Raw genomic sequence first — 15,912 nt, 5'->3', positions numbered from 1 at the left:
GACGGACTGGTGCTGATGAGATCTCATTAAGAAACATAGGAGCCATTACCACTCTTGCTGCAGGAATCAATTTCTACTTCTCAAAGTTCATGCTGGACGAATTTGTTGTGGACATCAACGCGAAAAGCTAGAGACACGTTCTTGATGTATCCCAGGTTTATTCAGGTGTTCACTGATGTGCAATTTCCTGAAATAGTCAAAGACGGAGAAACCCTGGATATGAAGTCTCTTGGTCCACACACTGTTGGGTTGATCAAACAAAATCGAAAAGGAAAATTCGTTTTTCAAGGAAAGTTTCCCCTGGTGAAGTTTGACAAGTTTGCTGAATTGAATGAGCCATCTAAATCTCACGGGTCTTCAGACAGAGTATCTTTGGAGCGTGTATCTTAACAACATGTGTTTTCAGATGATGATGTCATTACCGTTTCAGATCATGAAGAAGAAGCTGTTGTTCCTAATGCGATGGTAGCTGAAGAGCATGACCTACACTCTATACAAGTTGAGAGTTCTTACAATGATGGATCTGCAGAGGATGTGATAGAGAACAAAGGAGATGATGGTGACTCCTTTTCTGACTTGGGTCTTACTTGTTTTTACAAGGATGATATCCCCTTAAATTTTGGAAGAAATGAAAACCTTTTGTCAAATGAAGACCTCGATATATTTTTTGATAGTATCTATGATGTTGCTCACCCAACAACGGAGATATGGGAAACAAAAGATGCTCTCAATACCTTCCTCCTCCAACAACTACTATTGCTACTGACTCATCTGCACCACACCATGAAGGACCAACCACCACTTTTGATGTTGGTGGCTCCTCAGATCCTCCAGAATCATCTCCTTCTAGGCCTCATCATGAAGTCGCTTCTGAGAGACTTGCTTTGCATTTGGCCCATGAACAATGCTCAGTGCCATCCTCCCGGGCTAAAGGAATTTTTATTGAGGAAGGCCACTTCGGAGAAGATGATCCCACTATTCTTGGACTTCAAAAGGAAATCGGTGTGCTTAATCAGAAGAATATTGAGCTTGATATTTGTGTGGCTGATCTTGAAGCGGAGAAGGCTCAACATAAAATTCAAGTTGCAGATCTTGAAGAGGATAAAGCTCTGAAATCAAAGCAGATTTGTGATCTTCAGACTCATTTTGGACTCATGACAGCTTGTTATTATGATTTAAAGAAGAAATTGGCAAAAGAACTTGGAGACAAGTTCAAATCATCTGTTGAAGAATTGAGATTTGGCCAGTCTTCTCAGGATCCTCCTATTGCCCCATCATCCGCAAATACATCTTGAGTCGTGAATCGATTTGAGAAAGAACCTGTTCAGGCACCAAATGTTGTTGCTCTTAAGCGTGCCAAAATAGCAGCTTTTGAGAAGAAAAAACAACTTTTGTTCAAAAGGAGTTCCGATCAAAACGCTCCTGGTGATCAACCCAAAATCACTGTTACTAATCTTGAAGAAAGACGTTTTGGACATATATATGGTGATAGATCAGGAATAATATCTTGGGGCTATCAAGATTCGTTGAATATGTGGCTCATGAGACGCAAGAGTGGTAACACGAAGTTCTATAAAGATTTTCATCACTTTAACTCCTGGACCAAGATTAATTTCTTAGAATTGGCTAATGCTCCTTTTGCAATCCTTCAAGTAATCCTAAGGCAACTCATTTTAAGCTCTATTTGGAAAACCAGGCTAAGAAGGGATTCCCTGAGATGAAGATTGTTGAGTTGTGACAACCTGAAATTTCCTAACCGACACATCCTTCATTTTAATCAAAGTTAGCTTCGTTTTGCTATTTTGTAATAAGTTTTGGGTCCATATAAAGTGCTTTAGACTTAATACAATCGAGATAAAAGTCTTAGGGAGGGTTAGAATGTGTAAAACATCACAAAATCGGGCCAAACACACCCAACAAGGTGTGTACGGCCGCACACCCAAGTGTGCGGCCAGCCAGCGGCACATAGCAAACCGCACCCCCCTTAGCCTTACACTCCAGCCTATATAAAGGACCAAAGTCAACCTTACACCCTTTTTCACACTCCTTCAAGTTGGAACATTCTCTCTCAAGAGTTCTTCAAGAGTTCTTCAAGTTTCCCTCTCCAATCATCAAATCAAGTAAGTAAACACCCTTAGATCTTTACTAAAACACGTTCGAAAGCCTTTGCCTCGAGTTTGATCCATGAAATCATCATTTTAGATGATCTTCATGTGTGTACGGCCGCACATACATCATGTGTGACTGCACACACATCTTTTAGCACTAAAATAGGCTTATACACTCACCCAAGCTTAACATCGACCAAAACACCTTCTTAGAATCATCACAAAGCCTTGGAGAATCGATTTGGTCTAGTTTGTAGGAGTGTGTACGGCCGCACACACCATGTGCAACCGCACACACCCTTTTTAGGGTCCAAAAAGGCCCCAAACTCCCAATTCGGCCAATCAATGGTCAAAACACCTTCACTAGAACGTCCCAAAGGCTTGGAACCACGATTTTGACACACTCCATAGTGAGTGTGCGGCCGCACACACACTTGGCCACACACTCTGGCCGCACACACACACACACACAAAAGCCATGCTTTTGTGGCCTTACACTCCAACATAGGACTATACACTCCTTATGTGCAACCATATGAATTGATAACACTTAATTCTAAGTGTTTTATGTCCTTAGTACATGTCCCTATCATCATTAGTGGTGATAACTACTAATGTATTCACATATATGTAACTATATGTTAAATAGGATTTACTTTCGCTCAAGACCCCGTTTGACACCCAACAATCCTATAGCGATCTTTCATACGAGTTACTCACTACAGGTGAGTTCATACCCCTTAATCAACCTTTTAAATGTTTTTAAATGATTTTATGGGGGGGGGGGGGGGGGAATACAAGTTGAATCAAAAAAGTTATAGTACCAATCACATGTAAATTATAACTTGCAACCAAGAGGATTTTCTATACTTTTAACTGTTTTGCCAACAAAATTTCTTTCAAAGTTTATCAAACTCATTTTTTTTCATGTTAAATTGTTATAAAACTATTTCCAAATTATTTTAAACTTCTTTTGTTTCCAAACCATATCTACAACAATATATTTATATAAGTAAGACTTGAAGGACTTAGGACTGATAGCTCACCTTACTTCCTGTTCTTGTTTGATGTGGACTTAGGGTATATTGTTATCTGTCCGTCTGTCGTTGAATTCTTAGTTATATATTATATATTTGTGTTGGATATAAAGGTTTTCACTCCAGTTCAATACCTTTGTGTATCAAAGGCATGCAACTAACATTTCTATTTAACTATAATAGGTATAGTTAAGGATTACCGCTCATTACTATTATTACCAGGACACTTACTATAGTTAGTACAGTTTTGAGTCAATACATGTTAAATACTATGCAAAGAAAATACTATATACTATACAAGAGAACATTCTATACATTATACTCTAATACAAGAGAATATAATAAAACAGAATGTGACATACTACTTCTCAATACTCCAATTACTTTACATGAATGAAGTCTAAAACTATATTTTCATACTGATAGTTTCACTAGCGAAAACTTTTACACTTTTGAAAGGATCAAACATCCAAATAACCGAGTCTTGGTAGAAGACCACTTTTACTGGAAAATATAGGATTTTCTAGGGAACACACTATTTTCAAACATTGATGACAGCTATTATATTACATGATTATAAACACTTTTATACAAGCAATGGCACTAAATACTTATGAACTCACCAGCTTTATGCTGATACTCATTTTCAAAATAACTTGTATTCTCAGGTCATCAGTAGACAAGTACAGATGCAGCTTTTGAGAAGATGGAGTACATACAAGACTCATCTTTTATTTTGATTATACTTTTGGTGTCTAACAAACTGTACAAAACACACTTGTATTACAATTATTATATTAATGCAATGGATGTTGTTGCTTGTCTTTACTATTATGCATTGTTATGATACTGTACATGATGTCCTCCACCCCGAAACGTATTCCGCCGTTCTCGGTTTTGGGGTGTGACATGAGTCCATCATCAAAAAATTCCGTGAGATTCTAGATCCAAAGACAAATCTGCGTTTCCAAGCAGTGATGTGGCCTGCCACCAAACAAGTGAGACAGATTCCTCTGCTGCAGAATCATCCTGATGGATCTGTAAAGAATATGCTTTACTAGGTTATTAATGATACCACCGCTTCTGCTGTCATAAAACTTCAATATGGTTGCATTTTATTGTATGACAAGAGTGATCTTCTTCAATTTGGAAGATGGGACATTCATCAACTGGTCCTTGATCAGATCAAGGTTGTTGAAGACATTTACGAGCCTGCTGCTAAAGAGTATACTTCAATGGTTGCTACTATCATCAAGAAAAGGATGTGCAATGGGGCAATGGGGAATTCATATGTTCTTATTGTTGACAAAGACTAATTCTAGCTAGCCCCAAACCAAGGGGGAGATTGAAGGGCACAATTTATGGTTTGGTCTAGGCTACCTAATGTATAAGTCTTTTGAGTCTTGTTTTATGCAATTAGGGGTTTTTGGTTTTTTTACGGCCATGAGATGAGTTTACGTCCGTAAACCTATTTACGACCGTAAACCTATTTACGGCCAATGTCTTCTATATATAGAGTAGGTCTGAGTCTATTTTTAGTTGTTGATCCTTTGTGATTACGGTCAAGTGTTTGAGTCGAAGCTGTACTAGACGGTTTTACGATATAAACGTGTGCAAGGCTTGGTGTTATTCTTCTTTTACTCTACTCTTCCATTGTTTGATTGTTAGATTGTTTGATCACTGATTAAGATCCCGTTTATGGGGACTTACAATTGGTTTCAGAGCTTGGTTTGTATTAGTAAATTTTGTCAAATCTGGAGCTTATTTGATCTTATTTTGAAAGGATTCTTGCGTTTTTGGATAGACCGTGGCAAAATAAAGGGGGTTTGTTGTTCGCATTTTTCATAAAAACGAGTTTTTGATCGACTTTTGGAGCAAAAATGGTGAAAAACATCGTTTTTTTCGCGATCTGTTGAAGAGTTTACGGCCCCGCAACACCTCAACCTATACTTAAAAAAAAAAGGGAAAGGAAGAAGAATCTTCGAAGCTCCAAGGAATCGAACGCGAGACCTTTGAGTCAACAAACACGCAATTTACAAGCTGAGCTACCAAGCTACACGCTTCTTGACTTTGGAATTTAAATCATATAGTGTTCACAACAGCTTATTTACACTTAAAAAAAGGAGGGGAAAACGATTTTGCGGGTACAAGGAATCGAAGTCGAGACCTCTAACTCTTCAAACACGCACCTTATCAGCTGAACCACCAAGGAATAGACCTGGCAATGGGGTGGGTTTGGAGCGAATCGACCTTGATCCACACCCTTTTAACAAATTTTAAAATCCGATCCAAACCCGCTCCGTAACCCGCAGGGTTTTGAATAATCAAACCCATACCCTTATCCACCGAATCAGCAGATATCCAAACCCGCCCCGTAACCCGTAGGTTTTTTTGAATAATTAAAAACATTTTACTTAAATCATAAAATCACATTTATTAAGTAAAACTAAGTGTTGATTTAGAAAACGCGTTATGTACTCGAAGACTTTCTATTGGAATTAAAATCATTATTTTAGTTACTTCTGATTGGTTTTTGACCGTCGATTGCATTGATAGGGAATAGAAATTACAAACTTTCTTCCGGTTGATAAATGACCTTATTGATTTATAAATGAAATTGGTGATTACATGATGATATATAAATGAAATGAAATCATGGCTCTTGGGAGAAGACTGGAAGTCTAGAAGTTGAGTCCTCGAGTCCTATGTAAAAACAGTTTAGTCTTTAGCCTTTGCTCTTTGGACTTTCGATTGGAATTTAATGTAAACTTTATGAAATATAAAATATAAATGTATATTTCTAAAATTTATATGGGGCAGGTTAGCGGATCGGTGATGATCCATACCCGACCCTTTTAATAAAAGGGTTAGCGGGTAAGGGTCGTTAATGGGTAAACGGATCAAAAACTATGCTCCAAACCCGTATAATTGTTAAGGGTTTGGATCGGATCAGGGTCAAAACCCGCTCCATTGCCAGGCCTACCAAGGAACACGTTAAGCATCTTCCGTTTTTAGCTAATATAGTCATCACATCTCTGCATCTTCACAGCGTGCTTCCAATAAAAAAAGACAATTGATTTTGGGGGTGCTGGGGATCGAACCCGGATCTCCTCCCAACTCAGCCACATGCCTTACCAACACCTCAAGCATCCCTAGTGTTCCATTACTCCCGGATTTAATTCATAAAGACTCATTTTCGCACCTATTTTCATAAAATTGTCACTTTTAGCCCAAAATTCAAATTTCTTTTATTTTTAAATTCCATTTTCTACAAAAATTTTAGTTTTTAATTTTGATTTTTTTTACTTAAAATTTTGACTTTGACTTTCAAGTTTGATCTTTGACTTTAAACTTTGACTTTCTCATTTAACTTTCAAATTTTCAAATTTATCTTTTCGGTTTAACTTTGAAGTTTGACTTTTCAAGTTTGACTTTTCAAGTTTGACTTTTAAGTTTAACTTTTTAAATTTGACTTTTAAGGTTGACTTTTGAGTTTTTAGTCAAAGGGCATATTTTTTTATAAAAATGAGTTCCTTATCCATTCCGGTAAATGAAGTTTCATGTACTCAATCTTGTGAAGCTACGATTAAATTTCTTTGCGAACAAATTGATTTGCTAAAAAGGGAAAATGAGGACCTAAAATACGAAGGATATCAACTTAGGAAATGTCAGAAAGCGTCAAGAAGATTACAACAACAAGTGTGAAAATTACGATCACATTAATAGCAAACTTGCTGCTGTAACTGAAGAACTTGACACTTTGGAAATTAAGTGTGGAAAAACAGATGTTAGCTTCAAAAATTATACTGCTTCAAGTAAGACAATCGGGTCCTTAGTAGAAAAACAATTGAGTTTTAAAGATAATCAAACCAAGGGTTTAGAGTATCACAGTGTGCCAACTCCTTTTAATGACAACTATAACCCACCCATTGAGACCAATGAAGAAGAAATGCCTGCTCAGTATGGCCAAACCCCTGCTCCATCTTCAGTTAAGACTGAACAATCAGGGCCAACGAAGGATGTTGAGATGAAAGATACTAATGTTTCTACTTCATGTGCAGGTAAAGTAGTAGAGGATGAGAACAAGGAGAACACTATTGAACAATCCAATGACTCCTTGAATTCTGAATCTATTGCTTCTAACTCAGTTACTTCTGATCAACCTGCTGTTGAGAAATATAGGCCACCAAATTAAGTGAAACAGCCATCCTGCTGCAAGTGTGCATGTGGGAACAACCAGGAACAAGGCAAGGATACGCCACCAGGGACCGGAAGAAAGAATTTCCCAGTGAAGAAAAAGGCTTGCTTTCACTGTGGAACACCTGGACACATTGCCAGAAATTGTCCAAATCGTGCATACGTTCCGTACTATGCACAAGGGTGGCAGAACGCGTCAAAAGGGAGATTTTCCAAAAGAAACCCCTCAAGGTCACATTCGCGCAATGGTGACTGGAATGCGCAGAAGGCCAAGAATCAAACCGATAATCCCAAGAATCCAACTCCCAAGAACAAGAAGGGAAAGTCATCAACGAAACCAAATCCAAGAAATGCTCCAACGAAAACAAAACCGGATGGATCAAAGTCATCTCGACAGCAGACCTCAAGCTTAAAAGCAAGTGTTTAGGCGCCCATCCGCTCGAACAAGAAATGGGTTAAACCCAACTATAAATTGGTACCAAAGGTTCAACCTCCCAAATCTCCTGATGCTTCTAATATTTCTACATCTTCTGTTTGTGATAAGCAGGATATGTCGTGGGAGAGAATTCCTTGCGTGGATGAAAAAGGTCAACCCAGTTTCAAAATGAACTACGTTCCAAAGACCAACTGATCCCGCTCTATGTCGGAGCAGTTATGGAGGCATATCATCGGACTTCGGTTTGTTGATAGTGGCTGTTCCAGGCACATGATAGGAGGTATCTCTCAACTGTACAACACTCAGAACATTGTTTGAGAGTATGTGTCCTTTGCGGGAAGGGAAGAAAGGAAGGGATCACACATTGGGGTTTGTGCTTAACGATGTGAAGAATTTTCGGATCTGTTCTGAGATTATGCATGCTGTTCTCAGACCTTCTGGATGCAAATTCAATCGGTGACTTACGTTTTGCTTTTTCGTCTCTATGCTCCTAAGTTTATCTTATACTGATTCGTTTTTTAGACAATCTTTTATTTTTTTTCATTAGTGGGTATTGTTTGGGAAGTGATATGAAGTATAGTGCTAAAGGGAAATTTATGATTCGGGTAATACACTAAAGCCGAATTGTCTAGACTTTGTATTCAATGTGCTGGTAGGCACAAAGGATTCAAAAGGAATAGACATTGATTAACCATGAAAGGACTAGAGAATATAGACTTAGATAGTTTCATTTGGACTGACAATAGGACGCTCAGGTAGATTGAGCAGTAAGATAAACATCGGAACTTGCGAGATACACTAAAAGTTAATTATCTAGAACTATGGCTCAACATTTCCTTGATGTACGGACTTATGTCCTTAATTCTGGTTCTGATAGGGCGACTGGGGGTTCTGATAAAGTAGGTCTGTTGGAAATTATTTTCTTGCTTTCTATCTGTCAGTCATATGTTGCTTCCTCTGCGTGATTAGAAGAGATCCGACCTGGATTGCAACATATGCAACTTTAATTCTACGCACCTCCTTATCTATGAAATTCTTTCTATCTGTTAGCCATATGTTGTCCCCTCTGCGTGATCCGAAGATCCGACCTTGGACACAACATATGCAACATTCTATCTCTCTAACCCCTATCTATGTTAGTCATATGTTGTTCCCTCTGTGTGATTAGAAGACATCCGACCTGGGATACAACATATGCATTTCTATATCTGAATTCTTTCTTAATGATTGAATACTCACCTGATGTAAGGAGTTCTTTGGAAGTTCTTGATTACTGGGGTTTGTTGGGAAATGGGAAACACATTCTAGTACATCTAAAATTGATCTATTTAATAGGTTGTCTGTAGATCTTGTTGCTTAATTTAAGTGGACAACAATATCCTTGGTCGTCGTCAGCTAAGTGTCCATTTAAGAATATAGATCACAATGAATTGTCACTTATAATCTGTCCAAATTGTCAACATCCTTTGTGTTTAAGTGGATCACAATACCAGTGATTGACCAGATCCAGACATGCAGGCGTGTATACTGATCAACGATACTGGATTGCTTGACAACTTTGATCCCAAATATTTTTGTTTTTATTAAACTTTTTCATAGTTTTCCTCTATGCACAAATTTAGGGGGAGAATTAAAAATAAATCAAAAATCAAACAAAAATCAGAAAATTAAAGAAGGCCAAAAATAGTGTTATTTCTGTTTTATTTCTTGTCCAGAAAAATAAAAAATCCAAAAATATTTTGTTTATGTTTTATTTTTTTTTCAGAAAATATAAAAAAAATCCAAAAATATTGTGTGTTAAGTTTTCTTTTAGCTTTGTTTTGTCTTGAAACATGAATACAGATGAGACTCATGGAGTTTGTGTCGAAATTTTTTGAGCCAAGGCTTCATCCGTGGGCATCGAAGAATTTTCATTTGAAGGAGCAAGAAATGAAGATTATTCTTTTAACATTCAATCTTTCAATCCCAGAAGCAAGGTCAAGATGTACTTGAAGATTATGTGACAGATTGTATTGAAGCCTCCTTAATCAATCTGCTGCTATCTATGAACCTGCTGAAGTGATCCAGAGGATTCGTTCTCTCTAATATTCTCTCTGAAGATTCTCATGTTGAAAGCGCTATCTTTCAAAATCTTTTGAAGAAGCCTCCTCACCCAATGTGCGTTCAATGTCAAGTTCTAAAGAAAATCCCAACTGCTCAAGATGAATTCATTCATTGAAGATTCATCAAGTTCATCTTGAAGTTGTGAAGGATTTGAAGATTAATGATTAACAAGAAAAGCCAACTACCTTTTAGGGGGAGCTTGTTGGGTCAACTAGAAAAGAAAGCTATAAAACAAGGGGGAGATTGTTGGGTCAAAATTATGGTTTGTACTTTGCTTTTTTAGGCAACTGTATTTTTTTTGTAGTGTAACGTGAGTTTGCAACTGTGTTGACGGCCATGTTTGTATGTACGGTCGTGAACGAGTTTACGGCCGTAAACCTGTTAACGGCTGTGAACTCGTGTTCGGCCCATGTTCCCTATAAATATATGTGTAAGGGGTGAGGAGAGTAGATTAGTGTGGGGAGTACGGACAAGTAACTTAAGTGTGTGTATTTTAAGGTGTGTTCTATAGAGAGAAACAAGAGAGAAGAAGAGAGTGTGTGTGAATCTATCACTACTAGAAAAACAGCCTTTTACGACGCTCATTGCACATCGTAAATGGCTTAGACGACGCGTAAATGCACGTCAAGGAAGGCCCTGTCATAAAGAGAGACGATGCGCTTTTGCGACGCTCATTTATGACGCGCAGTTACGACGCGCCTTTACGACATGCAATGCGTATCAAGGAAGGCCCTGTCATAAAGGAAGACAACACGCATTCGCGTGTCGTAACCTTACGACGCGCGTGTTAATGACACGCAATGCGTATCAAGAAAGCCCCTGTCAAGAAATGCCATGTCATAAATGAAGATGACACACATTTTTGCGTATCATAATTTTAAATGTTTAAAAAAATATATTTTTTTTATAGATTTACTAATTTTCAAATTAAATTTGCATTTAATGCATCATAATAGAAAATAAAATATCATATACAAAAAATATAATCCATTTCATAAAATTTAATGTCATACAAAAATAGAATCCATTGCATAATATTTTATTACAAATTTGACATTTTTTGTTTCCATACTTTGACAATTTGTGCTGCTGCTGATTCCGGAGCCAATCCGCGACTGCATTCCAAAGCTGATTCAGTGGAAAGAGCATCCCAAACTCCATCACTTGAAATTACAAGCCGCCCACAAGCAGGAGATAGCTAAAGATCATGAATAAATAAAAGTTGTTAATAAAAAGAGGAATAAATTGAGTTTAATTACTAAACACCAACATTCAAACCAATTAATGAAAGTTAAAGCATCTAAATAATATAGCATGGGATGCAAATATATCATGTATCGTACAAACAATGAAGATTTTTAGTTTCTGGAAGATTATTGACATCATTGGGATTAAGATTTTTCTTTGCTTATCCACTGCACCTCATATGTTTCCATCACATTTGAAGGATTATAATGCTACATAGCTCTATTAAAGATGCTGCAATATCTCTCTATTGTTATGCATGAAATCAAGACATATGATCTTCTAATACTAGAAAACAAGAGCTATTCGGAATAATAAGGCTACATACATGAGTTTGCAAGAGGTATCGCAAGGTACTGCCGACTCAAAACCAAGCAACCTTAGGCACTTATCAAGGACTGAACTGAGAATGCACATCTGATAGAAAAAAGATAAAAGTATGATTACAAGGATTAATAAAAGCTATTCGGAATAATAATAAAAAGTCAAACCTTTAGTGCTTTCCAAGTGGTTGATTTGAGACCTGCAATTTTTTTGCATCCATTGTTGTCATGACCTTCATACATGGGGCCTAATGCAGAAACAACATCGTGTGGACGAAGGGAATTGGAGAGTTGACTAGTCAAACAATCATCCATGAGTTCTTTCACTAAGCCTAAGTCTTTTCTGCATTGATTTAGATTGGAAGTTGATGAGGTGAACAAAGTTATGTTAAAGATTTGACATTAAAATAGAAAACTTGGGAAGAATTTATCACATGTGGAAAGGTCTCAAATAACTATTCAAATCTAAACTTTCAGATGCATATATAAACTTTAAGTTACAAAAAGGGTCCATGTGCTTTCTGATTTTACAGTGTTTAGTCTAAATTTGACAACTTTTTCAACTTCAGTCCTTATATTTCAAGCTCTCATATTCATTTTGGTTCTTAAGACCTTGAAATAAGGACCAAAATCGATATGAAAAATTGAGATAAGGACCGAAACTGAAAAAGAATTTAATTTTGGACTAAACGTGGTCAAAACAGGAGGCATAGGGACCATTTTTTTAATTTACAATAAAATCAAATTACTGGTTACCTCTTGGAGATTTATGCGAAGATGATTGAGCTAGGATATGTATTTAGGGATTCAAAATTGCATAACAAACAAGAAACTTACAAAGTTCTTGCAAACATCGCATTTTGGGTGACGATGTTCTTTATAGCATGATTTGTGGAACGGACGGTTGTCAAACATATAAAACTACATAGATGATAAAGGGTAAAAAGGTAAAATTTTGAAATTAAAACTTTCAAGAAACAAGAAATGTTGTGATTTTCATGGACTTCTGAATCCAAATCCGACATCTTTTTTTTTTTTTGTCTTTAAATTATAAACCTTATGGTGTCGATTTAGAAGGAATATAGGAACACCTTGTTAAAGAATTGGAGTAGAGTTGGACCTCATAATCAGATATTAGAATATTGCAAGCATGACAACGGAAACATTCTAGATGCCAAACGCCTCCCATGCAGCTTAAAAACCTCCCATGACCAATTTCACCATTGCAACCTGCACATATCCTACATTCCACATGTTTCAGATGGATTGCAAAGGGTAATATTGGAAGAAAAAATAAGTATTAAAAAAGACTACCTGTATACACTTGGAAAGAAACTTGGCAAATGAGGAAACAGGCTTCCATGGTTATTTCGTGGTAGTGAGTTCATGTTGATGTTTAAGCTTTCTTGAATAGCCATGGCAAGCTGCTCATCTTCCTCCAAATCAGGATCTTCATCTAATAAGATGGAGGTATCACTTAAGTAAGTATATGACAAATGAAATGATGGAGAATTTCTCAATTTCAAACTACCAATTACTTTTTTACTTTATGATCTTCTTGAGAAGGAGTATTTGATCCTCTGTTATGTACTTCTGGTTCTGGAGATGAAACTGCATCGTTATGATCTTCTTCTAGAGAAGAAACAGAGCCTTCTTCTTCATGTACACTTGAACGTGCACTTTTTTTTGTCATCTTCTACAAGGGAAAGTGCACTTCTCTCATCTTCTTCAACAAGGGAAAATGCAATAGCTCTGTCAATTTCTTCCTGATCAAAGTCTGACAATGCATCCTAAATTTAGGACAAAAAAGTACAGAAATTTAGTACAATTTTAGACCACATACATTAATGTAGGTATATAGAGATAAATGTTATTTAACATGTAAGAAAATGTTAACTACCTCTGTAGAAGGAGGCTCCTCCCAAATTTCTTCGTTTTCATATCTATCATGATATCGACCTTCTGAGATTCTATGGCTGGAGCTGGACCCTTTTAAAATTTTAGTTAGCCAACCCATACCCCTAATCATATCAATCGATTAACGATTTTTGTTAGAACAATTGTGAACCTATATGTTGAGAAAAAAAGGCGATCTTTAGGATTGGTAATTTTATAATTGATCTCAACTTCCAACAACCCAATCAAATACTGAAAGGGTTCCACTGAAGTACTAGGTCATGTGTTTACCATGGCATCACATTATGACCTTGTTCAAAAAAGATCAAATGCTTATAATGGGTTGAGATCGCTTGTTCAGATTCTTAATTCTTCAAATGAGGAAACACAGGAACATACAGCTTCTGTCTTGGCTGACCTCTTCAGCATTCGTCAAGATATATGTGATAGTCTTGCAACTGATGAGGTTGTGCATCCTTGCATGAAGCTTTTAACAAGCAACACTCAAATTATTGCCACTCAATCAGCTCGGGCCTTGGGTGCTTTGTCCAAGAACAAAATGTCTTATATTGTAGAAAGGGATGTGAAGCCTCTGATCAAATTAGCGAAAACATCATCTTCCATTGATGCTGTAGAGACTGCTGTATCTGCATTAGCCAAAGTGAAGTGACTCCTCCTGCCAACTAAGCTTTCCGGTAGTACCAATGATGGCAAGAAAATTGCCAAAACCGATGATTTCACCTAATCAAACATATTGTGTGTTTCTTTTTCATCCCCTTTCCCGTTTCCATGTGTCTTTGTTCCTAGTTAACCCTAGTCAATTATTTCACCTAATCACACATCATCGATTGTTAGTTTCACCAAATATCGGAAGTTTGTTCCTTCGATCGTAAATGAAATAGAAAGAAATTAAGCCGGAAAGAAAAAGAGATTTAGAAAAGCTAGGGTTCTTATAGAAGAAACGAAAACATTGAGAAGTTAGAATCAAGAAAAACATACCTTACTAAGACATAGTGCTTGTAAATTTGCAATAGAAACAGTGACCCTAAGGTCACTGGACCTAATGTTGCTCGCAAGGGCAGGCGAGGTGAGATTGCCGAAGATGAGGGGCTCCATCGGCTGGGTGACGCTGGAAAGCATTGGACGGTGGGGCGGGGCTAGACGGAGGTCAGAGGTGGGAGGCGCCAACACCAAGAGAAACGTCGGACGTGGGAGAAGTTGTCGACGTCGAGAACTGAGAAGAAGAGAAAGGGTTTGTCGAAGTGAGAAGGAGAGAAAGGGAAGTTGAAGAGAGAACGAGCAGTACAGGAGGGCAATTGGGGCAATTTCTTGAAAAAAAAAGCCCTAGCTACTAGGGAAATTAAAGTGGAGGGAGAAAAAAAGGAAGGCGGGGATTTTAAGTTTTTGGGATTTCATTTTCTCCGGATGGAACGCGCGTGTTCTATTAAAATTTATAAAGCTACGGTCTTAGACGACACGCAGGTGCCCTCCGTGTTTTTATTTTTTTTGTTTAGACACTAATTTTAGGGTATGCAAAAATGCGCGTCTGAAATCCTTTAAATTTTGGAAGAGATGACATTATTTTTTAGACACTCGCATTTGCGTATCACAAATCACCGCGTGTCATGGTTCGCGCGTCGTAAAAGGCTATTTTTCTAGTAGTGTATTGTAAGGATCTTCATTCATATCTTCAATATATCATAGATCAAGTTATTCTTCTTCTCATTCTCTTCTATTTTGATATGAAATCATCCGTTTGATTGAGATTTCGCACCATCAAACGGATCTGATTGACACACAAGCAGATTTGGGGACTTACACTGCCGGTAATTTGGACTTTACTGTAAAAAAAAATAAAGTTTAGGACTTTCTTGTCAAATCGATGAAAAATTGAGACTTTAGTATATATATCCCAAAAAAGTTTATATCAAATCTGTAATTTACACTAAAAGATTTGCCAAATTTCTAACAAAAAAAAGTTTATATGTAATCTATAAAATACACTAAACGATTGGCCAATTTAGAATATAAAAAAGTTAGTCAAATAAATATAGAAAAATTATACTAATATTTTAAAATAAATTGAAATTTGGGTCGAAATTAAAAAAAAGGATAATGACTTGAAAGGGTAATGGACTTTCGATTTTGTTCACATTTAGTCACTAAACTTTTTTTCATTAATTATTTGCCACTGAACTATTGAAACTGTTCATATTTTACCCTTATGACCGGTAAACCGGTCATAAGGGTAAAATATAAACAGTTTCAATAGTTCAGTGTCAAATAGATAATGAAAAAAAAATTAGTGACTCAATGTGAACAAAATTGAAAGTTCGTTTCCCTCTAAAAAAAGTTCAATGACTAAGGTCTCGTTTGATAGATTCTGTCTGGGAAAGTTTTCTGACTGGTAAAGAAACCATGTTGTTTGATTGTACATCTGATTGACTGTGTTGAATGATGAAAAAAAGTAATAATTCAATAAAAAATAAATTTTAAAAAAGTTATTTTAAAAAATTAATAATCTAATAAAGAAAGAAAGAGGCGGGGTTTGGTGTATAATTGTCTTT

This window comes from Lactuca sativa, chromosome 4 (genome assembly GCF_002870075.4).
Source record: "Lactuca sativa cultivar Salinas chromosome 4, Lsat_Salinas_v11, whole genome shotgun sequence".
In the NCBI taxonomy this organism is placed as follows: Eukaryota; Viridiplantae; Streptophyta; class Magnoliopsida; order Asterales; family Asteraceae; genus Lactuca; species Lactuca sativa.
The sequence above is the reverse complement of the archived record's forward strand: the minus strand, read 5'-3'. Positions refer to the sequence as shown.